Here is a 22,159-nt window from a genome sequence, read left to right on the forward strand (position 1 = left end):
AGAAATACATAACCATATTCAAAAGAAATTGTTAGGAGCATGAGCCATCCATCCAAGGATTGGATGCTTTGAGTTCCAAATGAGATTACAAAATTGATTTTTGCATCTCATTTGCCTCCTCCTTTTCTCCTCTTGAATTATAAACTAGAATTACAAAACTTACTTAAATAAAGTTCCTAAGAGCTAAGAACAAGAAGAGAGAACTTCAGAGAAGAATTTCTAGGCAAAATGTAAGTGAAAATGTGAGAGAGATATATATTTTATTCGAATGGAATGTGCCCTATTTATAGAAATTCTTCTGGGCCGTTGACCTGCTTGTCAGCCCCGCTAAGCAGCTGACCAAACCCTTTAGCATGGGTTTGGTCCCTTGATCAAGCAGCTTTGTCACCTCCTTATGCTTGACTCATTAAAGCTAGTTGTGAGCTATGAAACCAACTATGGTGAGCTACTCTGGAAAGCCTATGGTGGGCTACTTGAGGTAAGGTCATTGGTGACTTCATGGTTTGCTTGATGGCTAAGTCAAGTCTGGGTGCACACCGCTTAGCACACCTGTTGCACCGCTAAGCTGCTTGTTCAACAGCTTTGACCATGCTGACTAGGACGTGGCCTGTGCTTGCTGATCTGGGCAGGAGTCTGGTTCTCCGCTGAGCTGCTTGGTTGCCCCGCTAAGCTTCTTGTTGAGCAGCTTGGACATGTGCCAAGCTCGTGTTTGACTGTGTCAAGCTTGAGTTCTGACCGTGTCAGGACTAGTCTGGTGCTAGGCTGAGCGGCCTAGCAAGTCTACCCAGCTGATTGCTTGAGCAGCTTGGTCCAGGTCAGGCTGGTGTCCAGGTCAGCTTAGCATGGCTTGGTCCACGCTCAGCTGCCTGCTTGAGCACCTTGATTTTGACTCCTTTTTATTTTTGACCATGAGTCTTTTTTCTCTTCTTTTCTTCTTTCTAAATCCTAGAAAATACATAAAAACGAAATACACACACAAATATACAAGATTGTGATATTTTATACAAAAAGTATTGTTTTAAGTTGGTTTTTCTCAATTATGCTTAAGATAAGTGACATAAAAGTGTATGAAATTTAGGTATGTTTGGCGCTTATCAATGACATAATGATATTATGCATTTGCCTACCTAACTAACAACATACCATTATATGAAATGTTATCATGTGTATTTGAATACTCATTTAATATCATATATTATTAATGGTGGATAAATAGCTAGTGCATGGTTAGCTTATAATGTAAAATAACCTACCATAATCACTACACTCTCATCCTTTTCACTACACTCAACAAGTTTTGTTTCATTTTCATTGTTTTTCTCGTTTTTAATCTCTTGATGATGGTTGCATTAATTGTGATCAATTCCACTGATGATGTAGCTATTCCACTGATGATGAACTTATTCTATTTGATCCTCATATATGAACCACTTTTATGTTCACATAGGCAGGTTCAACATTATCTTGATTGTCACTAGTTTATTGCTGCATATTTTGGATATTTTTGCTATTGTTTTCACCTTGTTGTCCCCAACTTTTCTAGCATTACAAGTCCTGAATTCTTATGCTTCATATTGAACCAATTACAAGCACAATTTTCTCACACAGAGAATTAAAATAAGAAACAAAATATATAATAAATTATTCATAACATGAATTATTAAAGATATAATGCAAAAAGTATAGCACTAATTGTAAAAAGACTATTTTATGTTGCCAAGTACATAACATAGGATATTAAACTTTGACATACATTCACCCTTCTTCAACAACACTACATCTATCACAATCTTCATCATTATTTGATCCATCTTTTTCTTGTATCTTGTTCATTTACACCTTCCCACACTAATTGTAATTCTTAGATGGAACAAATAAGAGAAGGGAGAGGAAAATTTCACCCTGCCAGAGTTGTCCTCACTACAGGTGCAACTACAACCAATGAGCTCTTAACTTTTATCCTTGCTAACCAAGGAGATGCTTTACTTATTCCAACCCCATACTATCCTAGGTAAGAAAAGTTCAAACTTATTTTTCTTCATATTAAACATTTGATTCAACAAATGTAACTCTTCATCATGCTGGAATTTGTCCTTTATAGGACTCCTACAAATTCTTTGGAAGCAATTGGGTGTACTTTGGATATTCAGACTACAAGCAACAGAAAAATTGGTATATTTATCTTTAATATACAACGCAAACAAAAAATAGTTGAATAAAGTTTTGAGTAACATTAACAAAAGCTATATATCAGGAATTTAACAAAAGAAAATCAAATAAATAAAATTCTTAGAGGGTAAAGAAACAAACTAAGGCAGACAACTGATAAGTGCCAAAAATACTTAATTTTCATACACTTTTCGTAGTACTTATTCGATGTAAATCATGCAAAACCAACTTAATTCAATACTTTTTAGATAAATTGTTACATTTTGATCTTATATTTTTGATCACCTCGTTTCCGAATCTTTGTGCAAAGTTTCTAGGAAAAATGAAGAAGAAGAAAAAAAATAAAAAAAAATATAGTAAAGCAAGGAGGTGTCCACATAGGCCAATTTGATGCACACATGAAGCTGCTCACTAAGAAGCCTAGCATGGACATGTTGCACCTCCTAGCTGACCTGACACCAACTTGGCTCGGTCAAGCACAAGCGTACACGGTCAGACTCAAGACTGACACAAGCCAACCAGTTGAAGCAGGCAGCTCATCGTGTACCTTGGGACCGCTCAGCTGGAACCACACACCTAGCCAGAGCAAGACAAGTTGCTCAAGCAAGCAACTCAGCGTGGCCACATAAGCAGCTACCCGAGATGGACCTAGCAGGGGTCAAACTTGACTTAACCACCAAGAAACCTTGACATCATGCATGACCTCACTTGACTAGGATCATGAGCACTTTTCAGAATAGCTCACAACAGCGTGGTCAAGTAGCTCACAACTAGCCTTTGTGAGTCAACACTAAGCTGCTAGGTTATGGACCAACCCATGCTGAAGGGTTTGGTGCGCCTGACGCGGGCAGGCAAGTGAGTCAGGTGGTGCCTTGGTTTTCCTATAAATAAGGCCCTTCTCCATCCATTTGAAAAAAATCACTCAATTGAAAAATCACTTCATTCTTCATTCTTCTTCTTCACTTCTTCTCTCTAGATATTGTAGCCTCGGTTCTAAGTTTGTTCTAGGTAAGTTCTTGTAAATTTTTCTTAGAATTTGAGAGGAGAAAGGAGATGGCAAATATGATACAAAAGTATAATTTTGTAATCTCATTTAGTTTCAAAAGCATCTCATCCGTGGAAGAGATGACTCAAACTCCTAAACATTGATTTGGATTAGGGTGTAATTTTATTTCTTCTATTCTTTTGTATTATCTTTTGAAATCAATACGTGCAAGTTATTAATTTTCGGTTAAGCTTTGATTCCTTATGAAGTTCTTAATTTAGTTTTAGCTTGATCACCTAAAACTTGATTTAAAGATCCAAAAATGCTTCTTCTTAAAGTGTTGACAAGTGAACTAAAAAGTATAACCTACACCTTAGTTCACCTGCCACATCAAACATCTATGTTAAGCAACTTATGTTCAATACTAAATGATGTCAATGGAGTCTGAAGTAGGGTATGACAACCTACTCCGACGAGTGACACTTAACTATCATTTAGTGTATTTCATAAGGTTTGAAAATTATATTATTATTCTAGGACACTAGATGAAGGATTTAGAAATGACGTGTGAAATTAACCAAAAGTATAACACATAACTTGTAATGTTTTCAAAATCAATTGAGTCAAGAAATAATTTCATCTTTCAAATCAATTTTACCCTCTTGAATTTGTAAATAGTTAGTTCTTTACTTTTTCATGTTTCTTAGATCATAAAATCACAAAAACAACTTTATATGTTACTTTCTTACTTTTGATAAAATATACAAAGCATGAGTACATTTCTAATAGGCAATTCCTTTATAACCATATACTATACTACAATTGAATCTTGAAAGATATGCAAATGTAAAATAGTAAAGTGTTAACTTATAAATTTTAGTTGTTGACAAAGAAAGAAACTTTGAATCAAAGTGCAATTTAATTCATAAATTGTATCTTTGTGAAAAGGAAAATTACACAGTTATAATGAGTGATCTAACTACTAACTTTTACTTTCTGTCATTTATTTTCTATCATTTAAATTCAACAACTAACATTTATTTATTGCTTTATTTATTTTTACCAACCTTTCATAAGGAAGTAGTTTGGTTAATAAAGGAAAACGAAAATAAATATCACTCATTATTACTTGTATTAAATTGCTAAATTCATACCTTTATACCGGCGTTGAAATTAATCCAACAAAGCTGATATGATATGAAATTGGTAATAATTCAATAAAGCTAAATTTTTGATTAAAGGAACATTCTTGAAACCATTATACCGACGTTAAAATTTATTTCAACAAAGCCGAGATAATGAGCAAAGAATCAACTTGTCATTAAATAAATTAATCAAAAACTTGCCCTTAATAAAACAATAAGTAGCAAGAAAACTCTTTCAACAACAACCACCAAAACTATAATATTAGATAAAATTCCTATACTGACTTTGAGAGAGGCAGACAACTTATCCATTCCAAACACTCTTCATCACTTTCTTGTTTTAGGCTAACAAGCACTTATTTTTGCATATCTTACCTAATGAACAAGTCAAGGCAATCTCAAAGCACCATAAGGATTTAAGACATAAGACATACAATCTGAAATCTTTCATATCAACAATGATTTTAGATAACAATGCACATGTTTATGTTTATTTTTAAGCAAAAATGCTTCATAAAAAAATAGATGCAAAGAGTGAAATAAAAAATGTCATAACAAAGTTAGCTAGTAGAAACAAGGAAGCTTTACTGCCAAAGTAGGACTACAATACCTCTTTTTCTAAACACTCAGAAACTGTCTTCTTGGAAGATAAGGAAGAACCTTTTCCCTTCTCCTCATCAATCTTCCAACACAAGTTCACAGGACAATGTAATTAGAAATATATACAATTTTATAGTACATAATATCAACATAGCTTGGTGGTTCAAACAAATAATTGCATGTACAATTGTAGGACATACAAATAGACCTTAAGGCAGGTAACTGTATAAAGTAAACAATAACCTTATTTTGCGGAACTATATAAGGTGGAGAACTGGAGTAAACATAGTTCCAATCCACTGTGACAATTTAAACAATTTCCAGATAACTCCTCGGGCATTAGAGGATGCATACAAAGAAGCAGAAGCCATAAACATTAAAGTGAAGGGAGTACTGATCACAAACCCGTCAAACCCTTTGGGTGAAAGAATGTAATGCGAGGTTCTTGAGGAGATTCTTGACTTTGTGACTCTCACGAACATCCATCTTGTCTCATATGAAATTTATTCAGGCTTAGTCTCCTCCTCCTTAGAGTTCATAAGCATAGCAGAAATCCTTGAGGCTAGAAATTACAAAAATGATGGAAGAGTTCACATTGTTTATAGTCTCTCAAAGATCTTGGCCTTCCTGGTTTTAGAGTTGGCACTATTTATTCATACAATGATAAGGTTGTGACTACAGCTAGAAGAATGTAAAGTTTCACTCTTAATTCCTCACAAACACAACACCTTTTGGCTTCTATGTTATCAGATAAATATTCACTGAGAACTACATTAAGACTAATAGAGAGAGGTTGAGAAAGAGATACACAATGATCATTGAAGGGTTGAGAAGTGCTGTGATATATTGCTTGGAGGGGAATGCAGGGTTGTTTTGTTGGATGAATCTAAGCCCACTACTTGTGTTGGAGAATAAGGCATCAAGGGAAGGTGAATTGGAGCTTTGGAATGAAACTCTGCATCTGTAACCACACAAATCTCTTGCAATATTTTTTCTCATAACTTAAATTGTTTATCTTTGGTTCATAACATCCTAAAAGATGATGAAATCAACCCTGACTCTAACCAAGCATCATACATCATAACAACAAAAATAGCAAGTTCGTAATACATAATCATGGACTTATAGTTGAATCCAAGCATGGTTAAACCCTATGAAATGATGAGCGCATGATATCTATAAGTATGACAAATATTGTGCAAGTTCATGGCTGAACCTGCACTTAACATATTCATGAAATATAATATTTTGCGCCTTCAAGCAACTAAAACAATTGGACAAATATTGTGCAAGTCTATAATGAGATGTTGATATACAAACGATCACAGAACTTATAGCCTTAACTTTATATAGCTATATATTAACTTAATACTCAATCTCTTATATAGCTTTAAATAACTTTATGCAGTAACTTTTAAATTTTTATAATATTAATACATACAAATTTCTTTCTTAAAAACTTGTCTATTCTTATTTTTGTCAACCCTTTAATTGGGTTCAGATGTTTCTAAACTTTCAAGGACCCTAATTATGAAACTATCTACTGGTCGGTGGACTGAGTTAAACATATCACACATGTCACATGTACTGTCATTTTATTTATATATAAAACAAATTTAAAAATCATTTGCTCATTGCCTCCTCTCAAATTTTCAGTTTGGAAGGTACTCTATGATCTCTTCAAATAGCAACTTTATTCTCTATCATTTATATCCCTCCAGAAGACAAATTAAGAAGCACTTGACAGAAACTAATAGCGAATGGTCATGCTTCACTTCACCATTGGAACTTGACATATACATAGAAGGAAAACATAATAACTCAACCAAATGATATGTGGCCCATTCTTATTAAAAAAAAGTAAATTACACTTACTCCATGAGTCTTAGTAAAATTATACAAATTACCTTTCCATTTTTATCCCGATACAAATCACTCATAATTTATATATGAGCTAGAACCATTATTGAGAAGTACTGGTTACTAAACCAACATGCATTGTTTGGGATCATGAATAAAATATATATCTTACATAAGACGACGTGTCGATCATATATAGACCGAGTCTTAGAAGGAACTGATGTAAACCCTCCTAGGGCAGCCTTTGATCCCAAGGGCAAGAAAAGTCATGATGGTCCTACAACTAGGGCCAAGGCCAAGGCAGGGATCCTTAAGGTCTCAAAGGATACAATTGACCCAGGAGAGGGTATGTGAGAAGGACATTTATGTCCTTAGGGTATCTTCCAACTTAGTTTTATTTTATTTGCATTTGATTCAAATAAATGAGATTGCATTCTCATATAGTCTTAGGTTTATTTTTATTCAAGTGTTTTAGTATTTAATTCATGTAATATGGGTTGGGATTTATTTGTAACATGGTCCATATTTCAAGACCAAGTAGTTGACCTAGGTTCAAGGGTAAGCTTGTCACGTGGCATTTGAAGCTAGAGTCATAAAAATTCAAATGGCATAATCAAATCTTCTCCAACCAACATTGAGGATTCGGTTAGCATGAAAATAGGAGAAGATAGATTATTTATGGCCTTAGGGATGACATGACTATAATCAAGGAAATTAGATTGTAAAGTTTTTATTCAACTTGCTTGAAGATAAATTCGGTTGCTTGAAGATAGATATAATTTGGCAAAGGACTTGGTTCATTATCTTATCTTCTCCAAATTGTGGGGATTTTGAAATCAAAAGAGACTCGTGAATCTTCAAATAGTTCAAGACTTGGTCAAGCCATCAACAACTCAGCCAACAAATATCTCAACAAAATACCTTAATCCCAATCCTCTAGATGTTGGTGGTGGATGGGAGAGAAGCTATGTAAAAAATTCCCAGAATAGTTTAGTTCATCATACCTCAATTGTAATCCTCTAGATGTTGGTGGTGGATGGGAGAGAAGCTATGTAAAACACTCTATACGTGTATTTTGCTTTTGTATAAGAAAGAAAACTAAATATAACACTTTAATAAAATAACAAGGAAGGAGAGAAATAACTCAGAATTACTAGGAAATATTTCTGTGATTCAGATAGATGTGTCTTACAAAGGGAGTAGTACATGTTTATATAGTGGATGGAAAACCACCCATGGTTTATTCTACACCCCTAGTTTTCATTTCTCCGACTCTAGTTAGTTCTTCACATATGACCCTGCAGGAGGTGTCACTTCTTGTTGCCATTTTAGTGGGAATCTTTTAGACTTTTCCAGAACTTAATGTTCACTTTTTCAGTCCTCCATGTGCCTTTTCAGCCTCCTAGTCATAGTTCTTTGTACTGTTCCATAATTATCTCAGCCATGAGTTGCTTTACTCGAGAATGTTGATATTAGTTGATGGTTCTTGATAGTCAATAGTTGTTAGGTATCAGTGGTCGAATACACCTAGAAGGGGGAAGGGATTGAATAGGTGTTGCGGTTCCCACTTACCACTATTCGCACCAAAGCCCTATTCTAGAAAATCACCCAGTTAATCGATTAAAGGACTACCTTAATCGATTAAATCACACAAAAATGACAGTCGCTGAATAGCTCGATTACACAACCACTCACAGATTATACATAAATGATTCAACAGATATATTTGAACATAAATGATCTTTATATGTCAGAGTTACTATATTCAAATTATCAGCTACAATAGCAATTAAAAACAACTTAAAACAGTAAAGAGATAAGGGTAAGAAACAGCCTGCAACAAGGTTTTTATACTGGTTCGATTTGTGGTCCACTATAAAACTACATCCAGTCCTCCCCTTCCGATCTTGGAAGATTTTCTTCACTAAAATTGAAGCCAATGTATACTACATACACACTTCCAATTACAAGACCTTGAACACTACCTTCTTAAATTCCCAGAACCTCTACCTTGGTTTGACCTTACCTAATGCCTAGAAAAACCTTTCCTATGATCCAGCCCCAGCCAAGAGTATGTTCTAAACTCAAGACCTCCAAGTATTGGTGAAGACTCTCTGTATCTCGTTGGTGGTACGACACCAAGATGCGACTTTCCTTGTTACAAAAATACAACAAAAACAGAGTAAAGTGAAGCACAAAATAACTCAAATATTATAATTAAAACAAGCTATAAACCCTATACAAATCTCACAAATTATTATGAATATGTATAAGATCAGAATCATGAAAAACATGTAATTTCTACCCTAAGAAATCTCTAAAAGAAATGAAAGAATCATGCAAGATAAGATAGAATGATGAACAGATTTAATCACATGCAATGGATGACATTTTCATCCCTAAGCATGATACTATCTCTCACTATTATCACATGCAATTCTCTCTGCCTATATGACATACAATGAGCACGAAAATATGCAACCTAGCAATTCTAAAAATGAATGAATGTATGTATGAAGCATGGTGTAAAAACACAGTTTATATAGAAAAGCTATTTTATGCCTAGTTAATTGATTAAGTGCCCTGTTAATCGATTAACAGGCTGTTAAGAATAACTGCATTCTATTTTTCTGTTATATGTTGAAACTGATTTGAACTGTTTTCACATTAATCGATTAAAGCCTTACTTAATCGATTAACTGACATATTTTCAGTTAAGATATTAAATGGTAAACTACCTATATGTTATGCTTATCAACTATACATGTTTTACCATCATGTTATGCCTAAAATGCACAAATAACATGTATGATTAATGCATGAACATATAATAATCTAGATGGATAGTTTTTAGAACTTGTGAGATTTGCATCTAGGTTTACCTAACCTAGACTCAATAACTAAGACACATATCTAAGACTCTAGTTTAGACATGAAGCTCTTGAATCTTTGGCATGTTGATTTGTTGAGATATCTTTAAGCTTTCACTAATTCCTTTGTCTTCATCAAAACATAGGCAAGCTAAGTGCTATCTTGACACATTGCACTTTCAATAGTGTTTTCTCTTTCTACACATATTGGGCACCTGTGCTCTGGATATTCAGACAATAGTTGGCATGCTAACTTTTTATTCTTGGTGGTAAATTCATCATATTTGTTCGAATTTTATTGTACCAACTGTTGAATTATGGGGCTCCTCTTGATCTTCTTCCTACTGAGTAGATACACATAGTTGGTCCAGTGAAATAGACCCATTGCTCTTCCTTGTTGTCTTTCAAAGTTCTCAGTATTTCTTTGAAATTTATTTCTAACTCGTGGGACCTGATGGTATGGAGCTTGTATTCAAAATCGTCATGGTCTTCATTAAATAACTTTGTTTCTTGCTCATATTCGAACGAGGCAGTTGTAGTCCTAAATCTGATAAGATTTATTGGGGGATAAAATTTATCAGGGGATAAAATTTATCAGGGGTTACTGTTGCTTTAGTAGAATAACATCTGACATACACTTTATTTTGAGTTACAATATTGAAATAATGTTTTGCTGCTTCCTGAACTGACTTTGGCAATAGTGATAATTCATACATATTATTTGACGGATAGATAGTTTGGATCAACCCATAACCGAATAATGTTTTTACTAACTCTGGACTTACTCCCGAATAAATAATTGCATTTTTAAATGCATAATGGGATATATATTTAATAGTTGGCGTTGAAAGTCCGAGACAATTTAATTTTCTTAATAATAGTCTCAAATAGTCGTATTGTTCAATGGTGTTAAAGTTGGTACGGGGTGGTGGTCTTTTTTGGGTTTTGGTCACGGGATAACATTACTAGAACTACTTGAGACAAATATTATTTCATTTTCTGTTTGTTGGGTTCTTACTATTTCTGCTAATGGCACTATTTGGTTTGAAGTTAATAATTGTTGTGGTGATGTCGACTCCTTAAAGTGAGTTTGGGTGTCTACTTCTTTGGTTGTTTTGTTTTGTTTTGGTAGTTGTGATTTGCTATCTGATAGTGATAGTGTAGTGTTTTGGATACTCTCATTAAATGAGGCCGTTAATTTTTCAATAGTTGTAGTTAACTGGGCATGGACTAATTAGATATTCAATTCCGTATTACTGAGTCTTCTATCTATTTTGTCGTTGAGAGACATATATAAATTTGTTGTTCCTCCTGTAGCTCCTTGGATATTTGTGTTCTGCATAGTGGAATTTGTATTATGCATAGTCGAATTCTCCATATTAAGATTTTCTGCCATCTGAAACAAAATCGTTAGTAATTTTCTCCTATTCTACTCAAATAATCTCCAACTAAATTGTTATTTCCTTTTATATATTCAATTTCATAATCATAGTGAGCTAAATCACTTTGCCACTTCATGAGCATTTTATTTGTCAATCTATTGGTTTTTATTCCTTTATCTAACCAGTGTTCACTTGAGTATTATCTGTCCTAATTAGAAATTTTGTATTTACTATAAACAACTCGAATTTTTCTATATCCTTAATTATTGCTACAAACTCCAAGTGGAGTGGTATTTGCTTTGACTATCATTAAATTTTTCACTACAATATCTTGTTATTACTTCTTCTTTTCTTTCATTCTCATGGTACAATGTCACTCCCCAATAATTCTCTGATGCATCTGTATAGATAAATCATCTTACATTAGCCTGAAATTGGTATACACAATTTAGGCAAATGTTGACACAATTTTTTAATTTGGTCTATTATACTTTCTGTATTATCATCTATTACCCATCTACTCTTTTCCCCAGCTAACTTAGATATTTTTGCTGTCAATTTTGACAATTTTGGAATATAATTCCTTGTCTGGTTCACTAATCCCAAGAATGAACACAATTCTTTCTTCTTTGTAATTCTAGGAAAATCTTTCACTTTTTTGCTTATGTGTTCTTGTAGTTCTACTCCATCTTGTGATATAATTTGTCCTAAAAATCCTATCCTAGTTTTTCTTAATTCTGCCTTTTGGACAATATATCTAGCCCTTTTTGTTCTACTAGATCCATAAACCTTTTTAGATGAATCTCATGAACCTCTTGGTTATATGAGAATATTAAGATATCATCTATATAAATTACTGCAAATTCCCTTAATGGTAATAATAACTTTGAAACATATTCTTGGAATATACTTGGACTATTATGGAATCCCATTGGTAATACGTTCCACTCGTAAAGTCCTTCAGATGTACTAAAAGCAGTATATTTCTTACTCTCTTCTCCTAACTTTATTTCGAAAACCCCCGATTTGCAATCAAATTTGCTAAATATCCTCTTCCCTCTTATTAGATTGAAGAATAATTCTATCTTATGTATGGGATACCTATTTCTAACGGCTAACTTATTTAGTTTTGTATAATTTTATAACCAACCTTGACTTCCCTCTTTTTTCTTCACTGTGCTTTATTACTATCATAGCTGACGATGAATATTCTGATCTACTTTCTCTTCTTAGCCCATATTTTTCATTTCATTTATGTGCATTATGAATTCTTGTTTGTCCCTCTCTGTCCAAGGATAAGGCATACAATTTATTTCTTTGATATAATCATTTAATTCTATTTTGGCTATAGGCCTAGATTTTTCCCAATGGACTAATGGGTTTTCACTATAGTTATCTTCTAATCATTGTTCTATTGTCTTTGTTCTAATCTTTGTACTATTGTTTGGTAAAAACTGAACTTCTTCTGTACTATGTTTCTTTTGGAATTTCTCATCCTTTCTCCTATAGGGTCTGGTTATTCTTATGCCATAAGCCCTATGTTTACATGATTTGGTTAACGTTAATACTTTAGTATTTATTTCTAGCGGCATGTAATTTTTGCAAGGAATCTAATCCTAATAGTATTCACATGTGTTTTCATTAAATTGGTATAACATATTGATCTTTAACTCATATTGTCCTATTTGAATAGGTATATCTGTAGCTCCTAATTTCATAATGTGTATTTCTCGCCCTTCTGTACTCATTCTTTATGGGTTCTTTAGTTTTTTCCATAGCTCTGGTAGCAAAAAATTACATTTTGTCGTTGTTATATTTGCTCTAGTATCAACTAATGCGTGATATTTTCTAGCCCTATATTTTCCACAAACTAAATTTAACCAATATATAATATAGACTCGTTAAATGTCTTGTTTATATTTTTGTAGAATTATTGTTTGGGCATTTATATTCAGTAAAATCCTTTTTTGTTGGATCTTATATGGTTTTGTATTCATCAAGAGGTCTGATCCTAGTATCAGTTTGGGTTTATAATTATCCACCTCGTTATCTACCCATATTCTTATAGTGAGAACATCTCTTTTGTTAAATCTCATTATTGTTAAAGTTTTTGTCCCTTCCTCTTCTATCTCGAAATTGTTGTGTGTTAGTTCTAAGTGGATAATATTTTTTTCCTGGTTTGGTTTTACTATAGCTATTACTTCTGTCCATACTGCATCTCTCATAACCTCTACTAAGATATAATTTTCTTCTTCATTAGTCAAATCTATTTCTAGTGCTATAGGCTTTAAGTCTAACTGAGCTAAGTTTATTGTTATCGGTATTTTAGCTAGCCTACACCTTTCTAATTCTACACTTCTCCTATGGCTGGATGATTTTATTAGTCTTGGTTTATTTCTATAACTATCGATACTCCTCCTTGGCTGGTTTATGGAAATATTTATATTTGGGGTATTTATCTTTAATGATCTTTGTCCTATCTTATATGTATACTAGAACCTTTGTAACTCTTTATCATAATAGGATTTAACATTATCTAATTCTAATTCTAATTGTCTGGGTATGACAATATTTGTAGGATCTAACGGTATCTCCTCTAATACTGACATTAAACTCTTATCTATAGCTATTCGTCCCGATGACTTCTTATATATATTATGTTGGTTTGTGAATACTAATCCAATCATTGGTTGTATACTTATAATCCTACTATTTGGTGGCATCCTTATTCCTCCTATTTTGTGGTATATTATTAGTGTCTGATTCATATTTCCTTCTGTTCTACATATAGCAAAATTAGTATTTACCATAAATTTTAGTTTTTGGTACATTAAATTTCCATTTAAGGTTCCTAAAATACTATTTTTAACATTATTTATAATTCTCCCATCAGTTATTAGTAAGTCTACTAGTGTATCTATTCCTTCGTGGAGATATGATTTTAATAATAATTGTTCTCCTTGGATATATATCTCCGATATTTCGTCTTTGAAAGGTATTTTCTAAATTTCGGCTTCTATTAGTGCTCTGTTTATTAACGGGATCCTTAGTGTCCCTTCTATTAGTGTTGACTCTATTGGGTGTGTTTTCTGTATTACTACACATTTATATTTTTCTTCTTGTTTAGACTTCATTTGTTTCCCTACTTTTTCTATAAAACTCATTTGCTTGAGGTCTTTGGATTTTAAGTCTAGGTCTGCTTTACTAATCTTGTTAAATTGTTTGTTATTAAAAGTTACCATAGTTTCTTCTATTCCTTTGTCAGCATCTTTATATTTTTCATATTCTTCGAATTCTGATTCCTCATGTATTGGTTCTTCTATTATCTCTCCATGCATCATATTAATTTGCATTTCTTCTTCTGTTGACTCATATCCTTCTTCTGTTTCATCTTCATCTGATGATAATATTTCCAGCTTATATATCTCTATATTTGAGTCATTTATTCTGCTCCCTATTTCATTATATTATAATGGTTCTAGCTCATATTCATCAACTATTTGTATAATTTTTGAGTTTTTGCATTTCTTCTCCTAGGGCATATTAGTATCATTTGTGTCCTAGTTCTCCACAATTATAACATCTGCACTATATTGGTTTCCTACTATATTGCGTTTCCTATATATATATATATATATATGTATATATATGTATATATATGTATATGTATATATATGTATATATATGTATATGTATATATATGTATATATATGTATATGTATATATATGTATATATATGTATATGTATATATATGTATATATATGTATATGTATATATATGTATATATATGTATATGTATATATATGTATATATATGTATATGTATATATATGTATATATATGTATATGTATATATATGTATATATATGTATATGTATATATATGTATATATATGTATATGTATATATATGTATATATGTATATATATGTATATATATATATATGTATATATATATATATATATTATACTGACTACCCTTACAGGAGATACAAGTATAATCTTTTAAACAAAAAACGTGTGATGAGTGTAATTAAGTTAAACAAAATATGGTATATTATGGAGATATGTCCAAATAGTATGAGCCAATGTCTCTTCATTATTGTTGATTCGTTATAATATAGTATATAATATAGTATAAGAGTGATTTAAACAACTTCTCATTTGAATTATTGACGTATTTGTAATGAACCAAAAATAATAAAGATGCATTGATTCTTATACTATTTGGATTTGTGTCCATAATATATCATATTTTTTTAACTTAATTACACTCATCACACATTTTTTATTGAAAAGATTATACTTTATATCATGCAGTGGTAGTCTGTGTAATATATGTATGTAAATTAGAGGTGGTTTGTATAGGATCAGAAAAATGGAGGTGTGTTTTGCATAATTTCACTAAAACTCAAGAGGTGTGAGTATAATTTACCCTTCAAAAACCAAGCTAGGTGCATGCATTTAATTTGTTTCACTTAATTATAACTTGATTGGTAATATGCATCCTTTTTTGACCTCTGTTATTGAAGAACCGAACTCGGTGCATGCATTTGGTTGAGTTAATTATAACTAGGTTGTAAGTTTGTAACATGCTCCTTTTTTACACCCATTTCTGGTTCTCTGTTGTTGTCACATCTCACTGGAGGCTTAGAACCTTCATCCGGCATTATCATAAATATGATTAGATTTAGTATTATCTCATACATTTATTATGTTTTTCTGATATTATAACCAATATAATGTGTCACATAATTAATTATATAGAAAAAGAGAAACTCTGAAACTCTAAGAGCACATTGGCTTTGGTGAAGTGGCTGGAACTGGAATCCTTAGTAAAAAGAGAAGTTGTTACATTTGCTTTTATTCTTAAGGAAAAGTGCCAACTCATTGTAGATAAAGGGTAAACCTGTCCTATCATCTTTTTTTGATGTATTTTTCTCTCCAGTACTAAAGATGATCCTTACCTAAGTAGCTGCATTGTGTATAAAATAAATTTATCATAGGTATAGAAGACAAATCATAAATCATAAAGAGTCAAAATTATAAAGGATATGTCTCTTTAAGAAATATTAGGGTATTAGCACAAATGCAAGAGGTTAATTTAAGTAGCAACCTTTGTTTAGCATCCATGTAATTGCAACCTTTGTTGCTACCTCCAACTATTGTGCATTTCTATAATTTGGGGAGGGCACATGACCTTCCTCAATCTGCTTCAAATCTTCCACAAGTAGATCATGCCTTTTCACTTCCTCCATTGTCTTACCTCCAACGACCTTGGCCAGTTTCTGCCATCGGCCCGATGTGTCCTTGTCATAGATGACCAAAGAGAAAGAAAATGATATTGAATGTGGCGTATTATTCTATAAATTAGGAATATTTCAATACATGTAGAGATGATACAACTATGATCATAGAATCATGTTAATAATTACAATTGATTCTAAATAATGTTAACGATAATTACAATAATTGTTGCATAATAATATAAAGTAAATATATGGCGTGTAATATATGCTAAAATTAAGATCACCATATCACGACAATAGAGTCATGATCCCCTATAATGTGATATTATTAATTGTAGGATATTTACTTTCACTAACTCCCCCTCTCAAACTGGAGGTGACACACTCATTCCAAGTTTGTCTCTCAGCATGTGGAATCTTTTGTGGGTGAGAGGTTTAGTCAAGCAATCTGCAATTTGATCAGCTGTAGGAACATCAACGAATGAGCTTGCTTAACTAGATTGGATGCAAGTGACTTAACACTTAAGTTGTCACACAATAGGATTGGTTTTCTGAGCATTGGTAACATCAATTCTATTAGTAGTGATCTAACCCAAGCTACTTCTGCTGCAAGATCAACGAAGGCCCTATACTTTGATTTTGTTCTTGATCGTGACACTACTTTTTGATTTCTTGAGTACCATGAAACCATTGTTTCAGCAAGAAATATACATGGTCCTACAATGGATTTTCTATCGCTAGCATTAGTAGCCCAATCTGCATCAAAAAATCCTATCATGTCAAGGTCATTGAAGGATTTTATGTGTAGGCATACATCTTTTGTGCCTTGGAGAAATCTCAATATTATTTTTATCCATTGCTAGTGATCCATGGTAGGAAAACTCATGTATTGGCTGATTTTGTTGACAATTAAGGCAATGTCAGGTCTACTAATGCTGACGATATATTGCAATGCACCTATGGCTTGTCTATACAAAGTAGGATTGGACATTGGTTTCCCCTCAGTAGTGAATTGGATACCAGATACCATTGGTGTTTGACAAACTGAAACTTTTTCCATGGTGAATATCCCAAGTATATCTCTTATGTACTTTGTTTGATTTAGATACATTCCAGTATCATTTCTATGAACCTCAATGCCTAGAAAGTAGTGTATATGTTGTTAGGGCAAATTGCAAGTGCAAAATTATGTCGTCAAGTAATAAAATATGGATCTCACGAGGACTAGAAAATTCCTTTAATTATAACAATTAATTTATACTTAACTCAGAGAGGAATTAAAAGTGAATTTAGAACAATTGAATAGTTGACAAGAATAATTATGAAAATGTTAAAAAGGATTGACATCTAATTTAGCAAGAGTTCCTAGGATAAGGGTTACCACATTTACACTCGTAAATCTTTGTTTTGCTCCTTTTCATGAACTTTAAGTTGTGAGGGTGAATTGCTCTTTAATATGTGTCATCCTGTCTCGAGCTCCGACACATGTACTCAATTGAAGTCACACATACTCTCGTGATCAATTATCAATTGAATCATTTACTTGGATTTTTCTATCCAATCGCTTTGTAGCAACGCAAGGTGAATTTCATAAACCCCCGAGAATCATAAGACTACTCTTGTGAATTAGGATTCTAGTTTGAATAACTGAATGGTCGAATAGTTGGGTTTACCTCTCAGTCCTTCCCCAATGTATTAAGAGGTGTAATTTGTTGGTCAGACAACTCACACGAATAAAACTTATTTTAATGATTCAAATCACAACACTCAATGAAATAGAAGTGAGAACAAATGTTTATTGAATGTAAAAGGGCATATCCCCAATCCTAGAAACAAAGGGAATTACACACTCATGATGGATAAGAGAATACCAAATTCTAAAATAGAGAATTGTAATGTAAAGTGTAAAGTGTTTCATCCTTGAGGGAGAACCCTTATTTATCCTAATTACAAAATATCGGGTTAAGCGCAACAAAACAAATCTAAAAAATACGAATAAAATATAACATTCACGACTTATTTTGGCCCTTCAATTGGTCTTCGCATAGCCTCAACACTGAATTCCACATTTTGCACTCAATCTCTACTCTTTTTAGCTTCATTCCATCCAAACTAGACAACATAGTAAAAAACATCCACTCAACTCGAACAAAGAGAAATAAAATCTAAAAACAATCCTAAAGTCTTAATTATGTCCTAAAATGCAAGTTAAATGTAATGCAAATGTAGCATAATTTCACACCCATCAAATTCCCTCAAGCTTATCTATTGTTTGTCCTCAAAAAAATATTATGTCTAACTTTTACAATCATGTATGAATGACAATATAGAAACCATGTCCCAAAATACCCAGCAATCTCATGATAGTTTTGAAACAATATAGACATTAAGACAAGACAATCATAAACAAGTTTAATTCAAGCTAAGTCTTTGAGTCATAACAACTGCATGAATCGGGGTCACTCTTCTCTCATCACTCTCAGGTGTTTAAAGGTCATTGTGTTTCGCTCAAATTTTCATGAAAGTAAGTTACCATAGGCTTGATTATAGACCAAATCACCACTGACTATATTTGAATGTTTGCAAAATCAAGAGGTCTTTAAGTGGTTGTAATGGGGCCAAGGTGAATTATTTAAGGTGAAATAAACAAATAAAGGATAATTCAAAAGGCTTATGATTGTTTCCCAAAATACTTAAACTTTTTAGACATCCGATTGAAGCATTAAGATTATCTTAATAGGCCTTACTCTGTCATATAATCATTTTTTGATCAACACTTCTCTTTACTAAATACTTTTTCAAACCTTTCTCTTTTAGTATACTTTGTATTATTTTATTTTATTCATTCTTATTATTTTTCTAAAAGAGAAAGTATGAAGTTTTTTTCTCTTTCACCATTTTATTGTTTCCTTCACTACATATGAACTTTTTACATTTCCCATTGCTTCAACCAAACATCATAAATTACCATAAACCCTCATTTGAGTAACTATGAAAAATCATTAAAGTTCGGGCTCAAAAGTGGGCAACTAATGAGTTTTCCATGTTTATAGCAAGCAGTTGAAAGACAAAATAAAAAGTCCTAATTGCCTCTATTTAAATATACAGACAAACTTCAATCTTGAAACGGTCACAAATTAAGTTCTAGAATGTACAATCATAGAAAATTATGCACTCATGAATGAAAGAAAGAGTTTTTATGCATCATATATGAAAATTATGCACTCATATATGAAACTTATGATAATGCATCATAATATGAATATTCAACCTAAAACAATTTAAAATCTACATGGTATACATGACATGAATGAACTATCTAAATTCAAAACCCCCTCAAGCTAAGAAATTTACATTGTCCCCAATGTAAAAATCTAAACAATAAGAGAAAGAAAAAGAAAACTCACGAGTTAGATAGGAAGTGTCCTTAACTCGTGTGCCAATTATAAGTGGTCGAATTTATTGGGTGTAGTGCAAGTACCTACAAAAGAAGAGAAAAATTGCCCAAATGACCCATATGTCCTAGATGGACTAGGTGCAAATATCCTATTTGAATGGGGAAGCTAATAGACATTGTCATGTTAGCACTTTTCCATGTCATTTTTTGTTTTAATTTTTTTAATTTTTTAGAGTTTATGATTTTTTTGTGGCCGACACTATATACAACCCCTTACAAAGGCTCCAAACTCAGAGAGACACTTAAGTTGACACTAAAATTAATGAATTAAAAATTGTACCTCCAGCATGAGTTTCCTCCCACTAAGTATCATATGTCCATGGTCTTTAAGTGAGTCAACAACATTAAGTTGATTGATGAATGCCTCTAAGAACTTGTTGTTTTCACCTATTACTATTATGTCAGTAATATAAATAAGGAGAAATATGATATGATTTGTACCTCTAAGAGTAAAAAGGGATGAGTTACTTTTGGTGTTTTGAAATCTTCATTTTAGTAGTGTGTTCTTTTGACTATCAAACCAAGCTCTTGGTGCCTGCCTTAGGCCATATATGATTTTGGACACTCTGCATATGTGGTTAGGTATAGTGGAGTCTATGTATCCCTCAGGTTGATACATAAACAATATTTCCTCGAGACTTCCTTTTAAGAATTTATTAGTTATGTCCAATTGCTTGACTTCCCAATAAAACACATCATGCTAGTTGACATCCCAATACTTCCCAATACATAAACACTGTTTTCTTAGATATACTCAATAAATTTATGGTGATTTCTGGAACATGCAACACATCATGCTAGTTGAGGTTACTTAATTTTGTTGAACCTAAAGCCATTACTTTCAATCTCTCACCATTACCAACTAGCAATAAGTCCCTTGTTTTTCACCTCAACATAATGATTCTTTCTTGTATAGGACTTATCAAAAGGATAATAACATTATACTATAGTATGACCAATTCTGTTGCATACCTGACAAGTTGGTTTCGACATTCTACCTCTTCCTCTGCTACCTCTCAAGCCACGAGAGTTAAATCCTCTCTAATTGTCCCATGATCCAAATTTGTTGCCTTTAGACTCATTTTTGCTAGCAAATTTTGCAGATGCATTAAAGTTGAGGCTACAGAAGTTGTTGAGTTGCTCAATTCTACTTTCAAAGGCTAGTAATTGGGTTTGCAAATACATCCAACTGATGTTGATCTAGTCAGACAATTTAACTACCACTGAATTGTATTCAGAATCCAAACCATTTAATGTTTGAATCATCATATTAGGGTTGGAGATAGGTTATCCTGCCTTTTTTATCTTGTTAGCAAGATTCTTCGTGTTAGAAAAGTATTGCTCAAATCTACTTTCAAATGCTAGTAATTGGATTTGCAAATCAACCCAACTGATGTTGATCTAGTTAGACAATTTAACTATCCCTGGATTTTATTCATAATCCAACCCGTATAGTGTCTGAATCATCATATGAGGGCTGGAGATGGCTGATCCTGTTAGTTCTAACTTGTCAGCAAGATTCTTCATCTTAGAAAGGTATTGTTCCATCTTCACCTCTCATTTGCATGTGTTGTCAAATTCTAATTTTAGGTAGATGATCATTGATCTCGTGTGTGTAACTTCAAGGCTTTGAGCTTCGTACCAAAGTTCCTACGCGGTTTCACAATGCAGCAACTGAGTTGCAACATCAATTGACATTGAATTCATCAACCGTCCTAATAGGGTTTGATCATTTGCTTGTCAATACTCATAGTTAGGATTGATTTTCATGGTTGTATCATTTGTGGTAATGAAATGTTCTAGACATTCTTTTGTCTCTATCATATAGCCATTAAGTTTGAAGCCACTAATTAATGGTAAGACCAATGATTTCCATGCAGGATAGTTATCTTTGTCTAGCTGGACAAAAACTGTTGAAGGAAGGTCATTTTTCTGGTTTGAGTTTGCAGCGCAGGACATGATGGATTTGGTTGGTTCAAGTGCCTTCAAGCTTAAGTGCTCTGATACTAAGAAAGAAAATGATATTGAATGTTGTGTATTATTGCATAGATTTGGAATGTTTAAATACATGTAGAGATTATACAACCATGATCCTAGAATTATGCTAATAATTACAAATGTGATTCTAAATTATGCTAATGATAATTACAATAATTGTTGCATAATAATATAAAGTAAATATATGGCATGTGATATACGCTAAGATTAAGTATCACCATATCATGATAATGGAGTCATGATCTCCTATAATGTGATATCAGTAATTGTAAGATATTTACTTTCTTTAACTCAAAGCATTCTCAAATTTCTTATCCTGCTTTGTTGTCTAACCTGAGTCTACGACCATTACATCAACACTATAATACTTAAAATACAACACTCGTAATGAAATTACACTACTCAACATTATTATGGTAGAGAGGAGAGTGGTATTTCTACCCTTA

General features: G+C 32.6%; 1 pseudogene; it reads left to right on the forward strand.

The window, feature by feature from the left end:
• The window catches only part of LOC109350569, a 9,770-nt pseudogene extending 3,904 nt beyond the window's left edge, over positions 1-5,866 (forward strand).

This window comes from Lupinus angustifolius, chromosome LG06, assembly GCF_001865875.1.
Source record: "Lupinus angustifolius cultivar Tanjil chromosome LG06, LupAngTanjil_v1.0, whole genome shotgun sequence".
Lineage (NCBI taxonomy): Eukaryota > Viridiplantae > Streptophyta > Magnoliopsida > Fabales > Fabaceae > Lupinus > Lupinus angustifolius.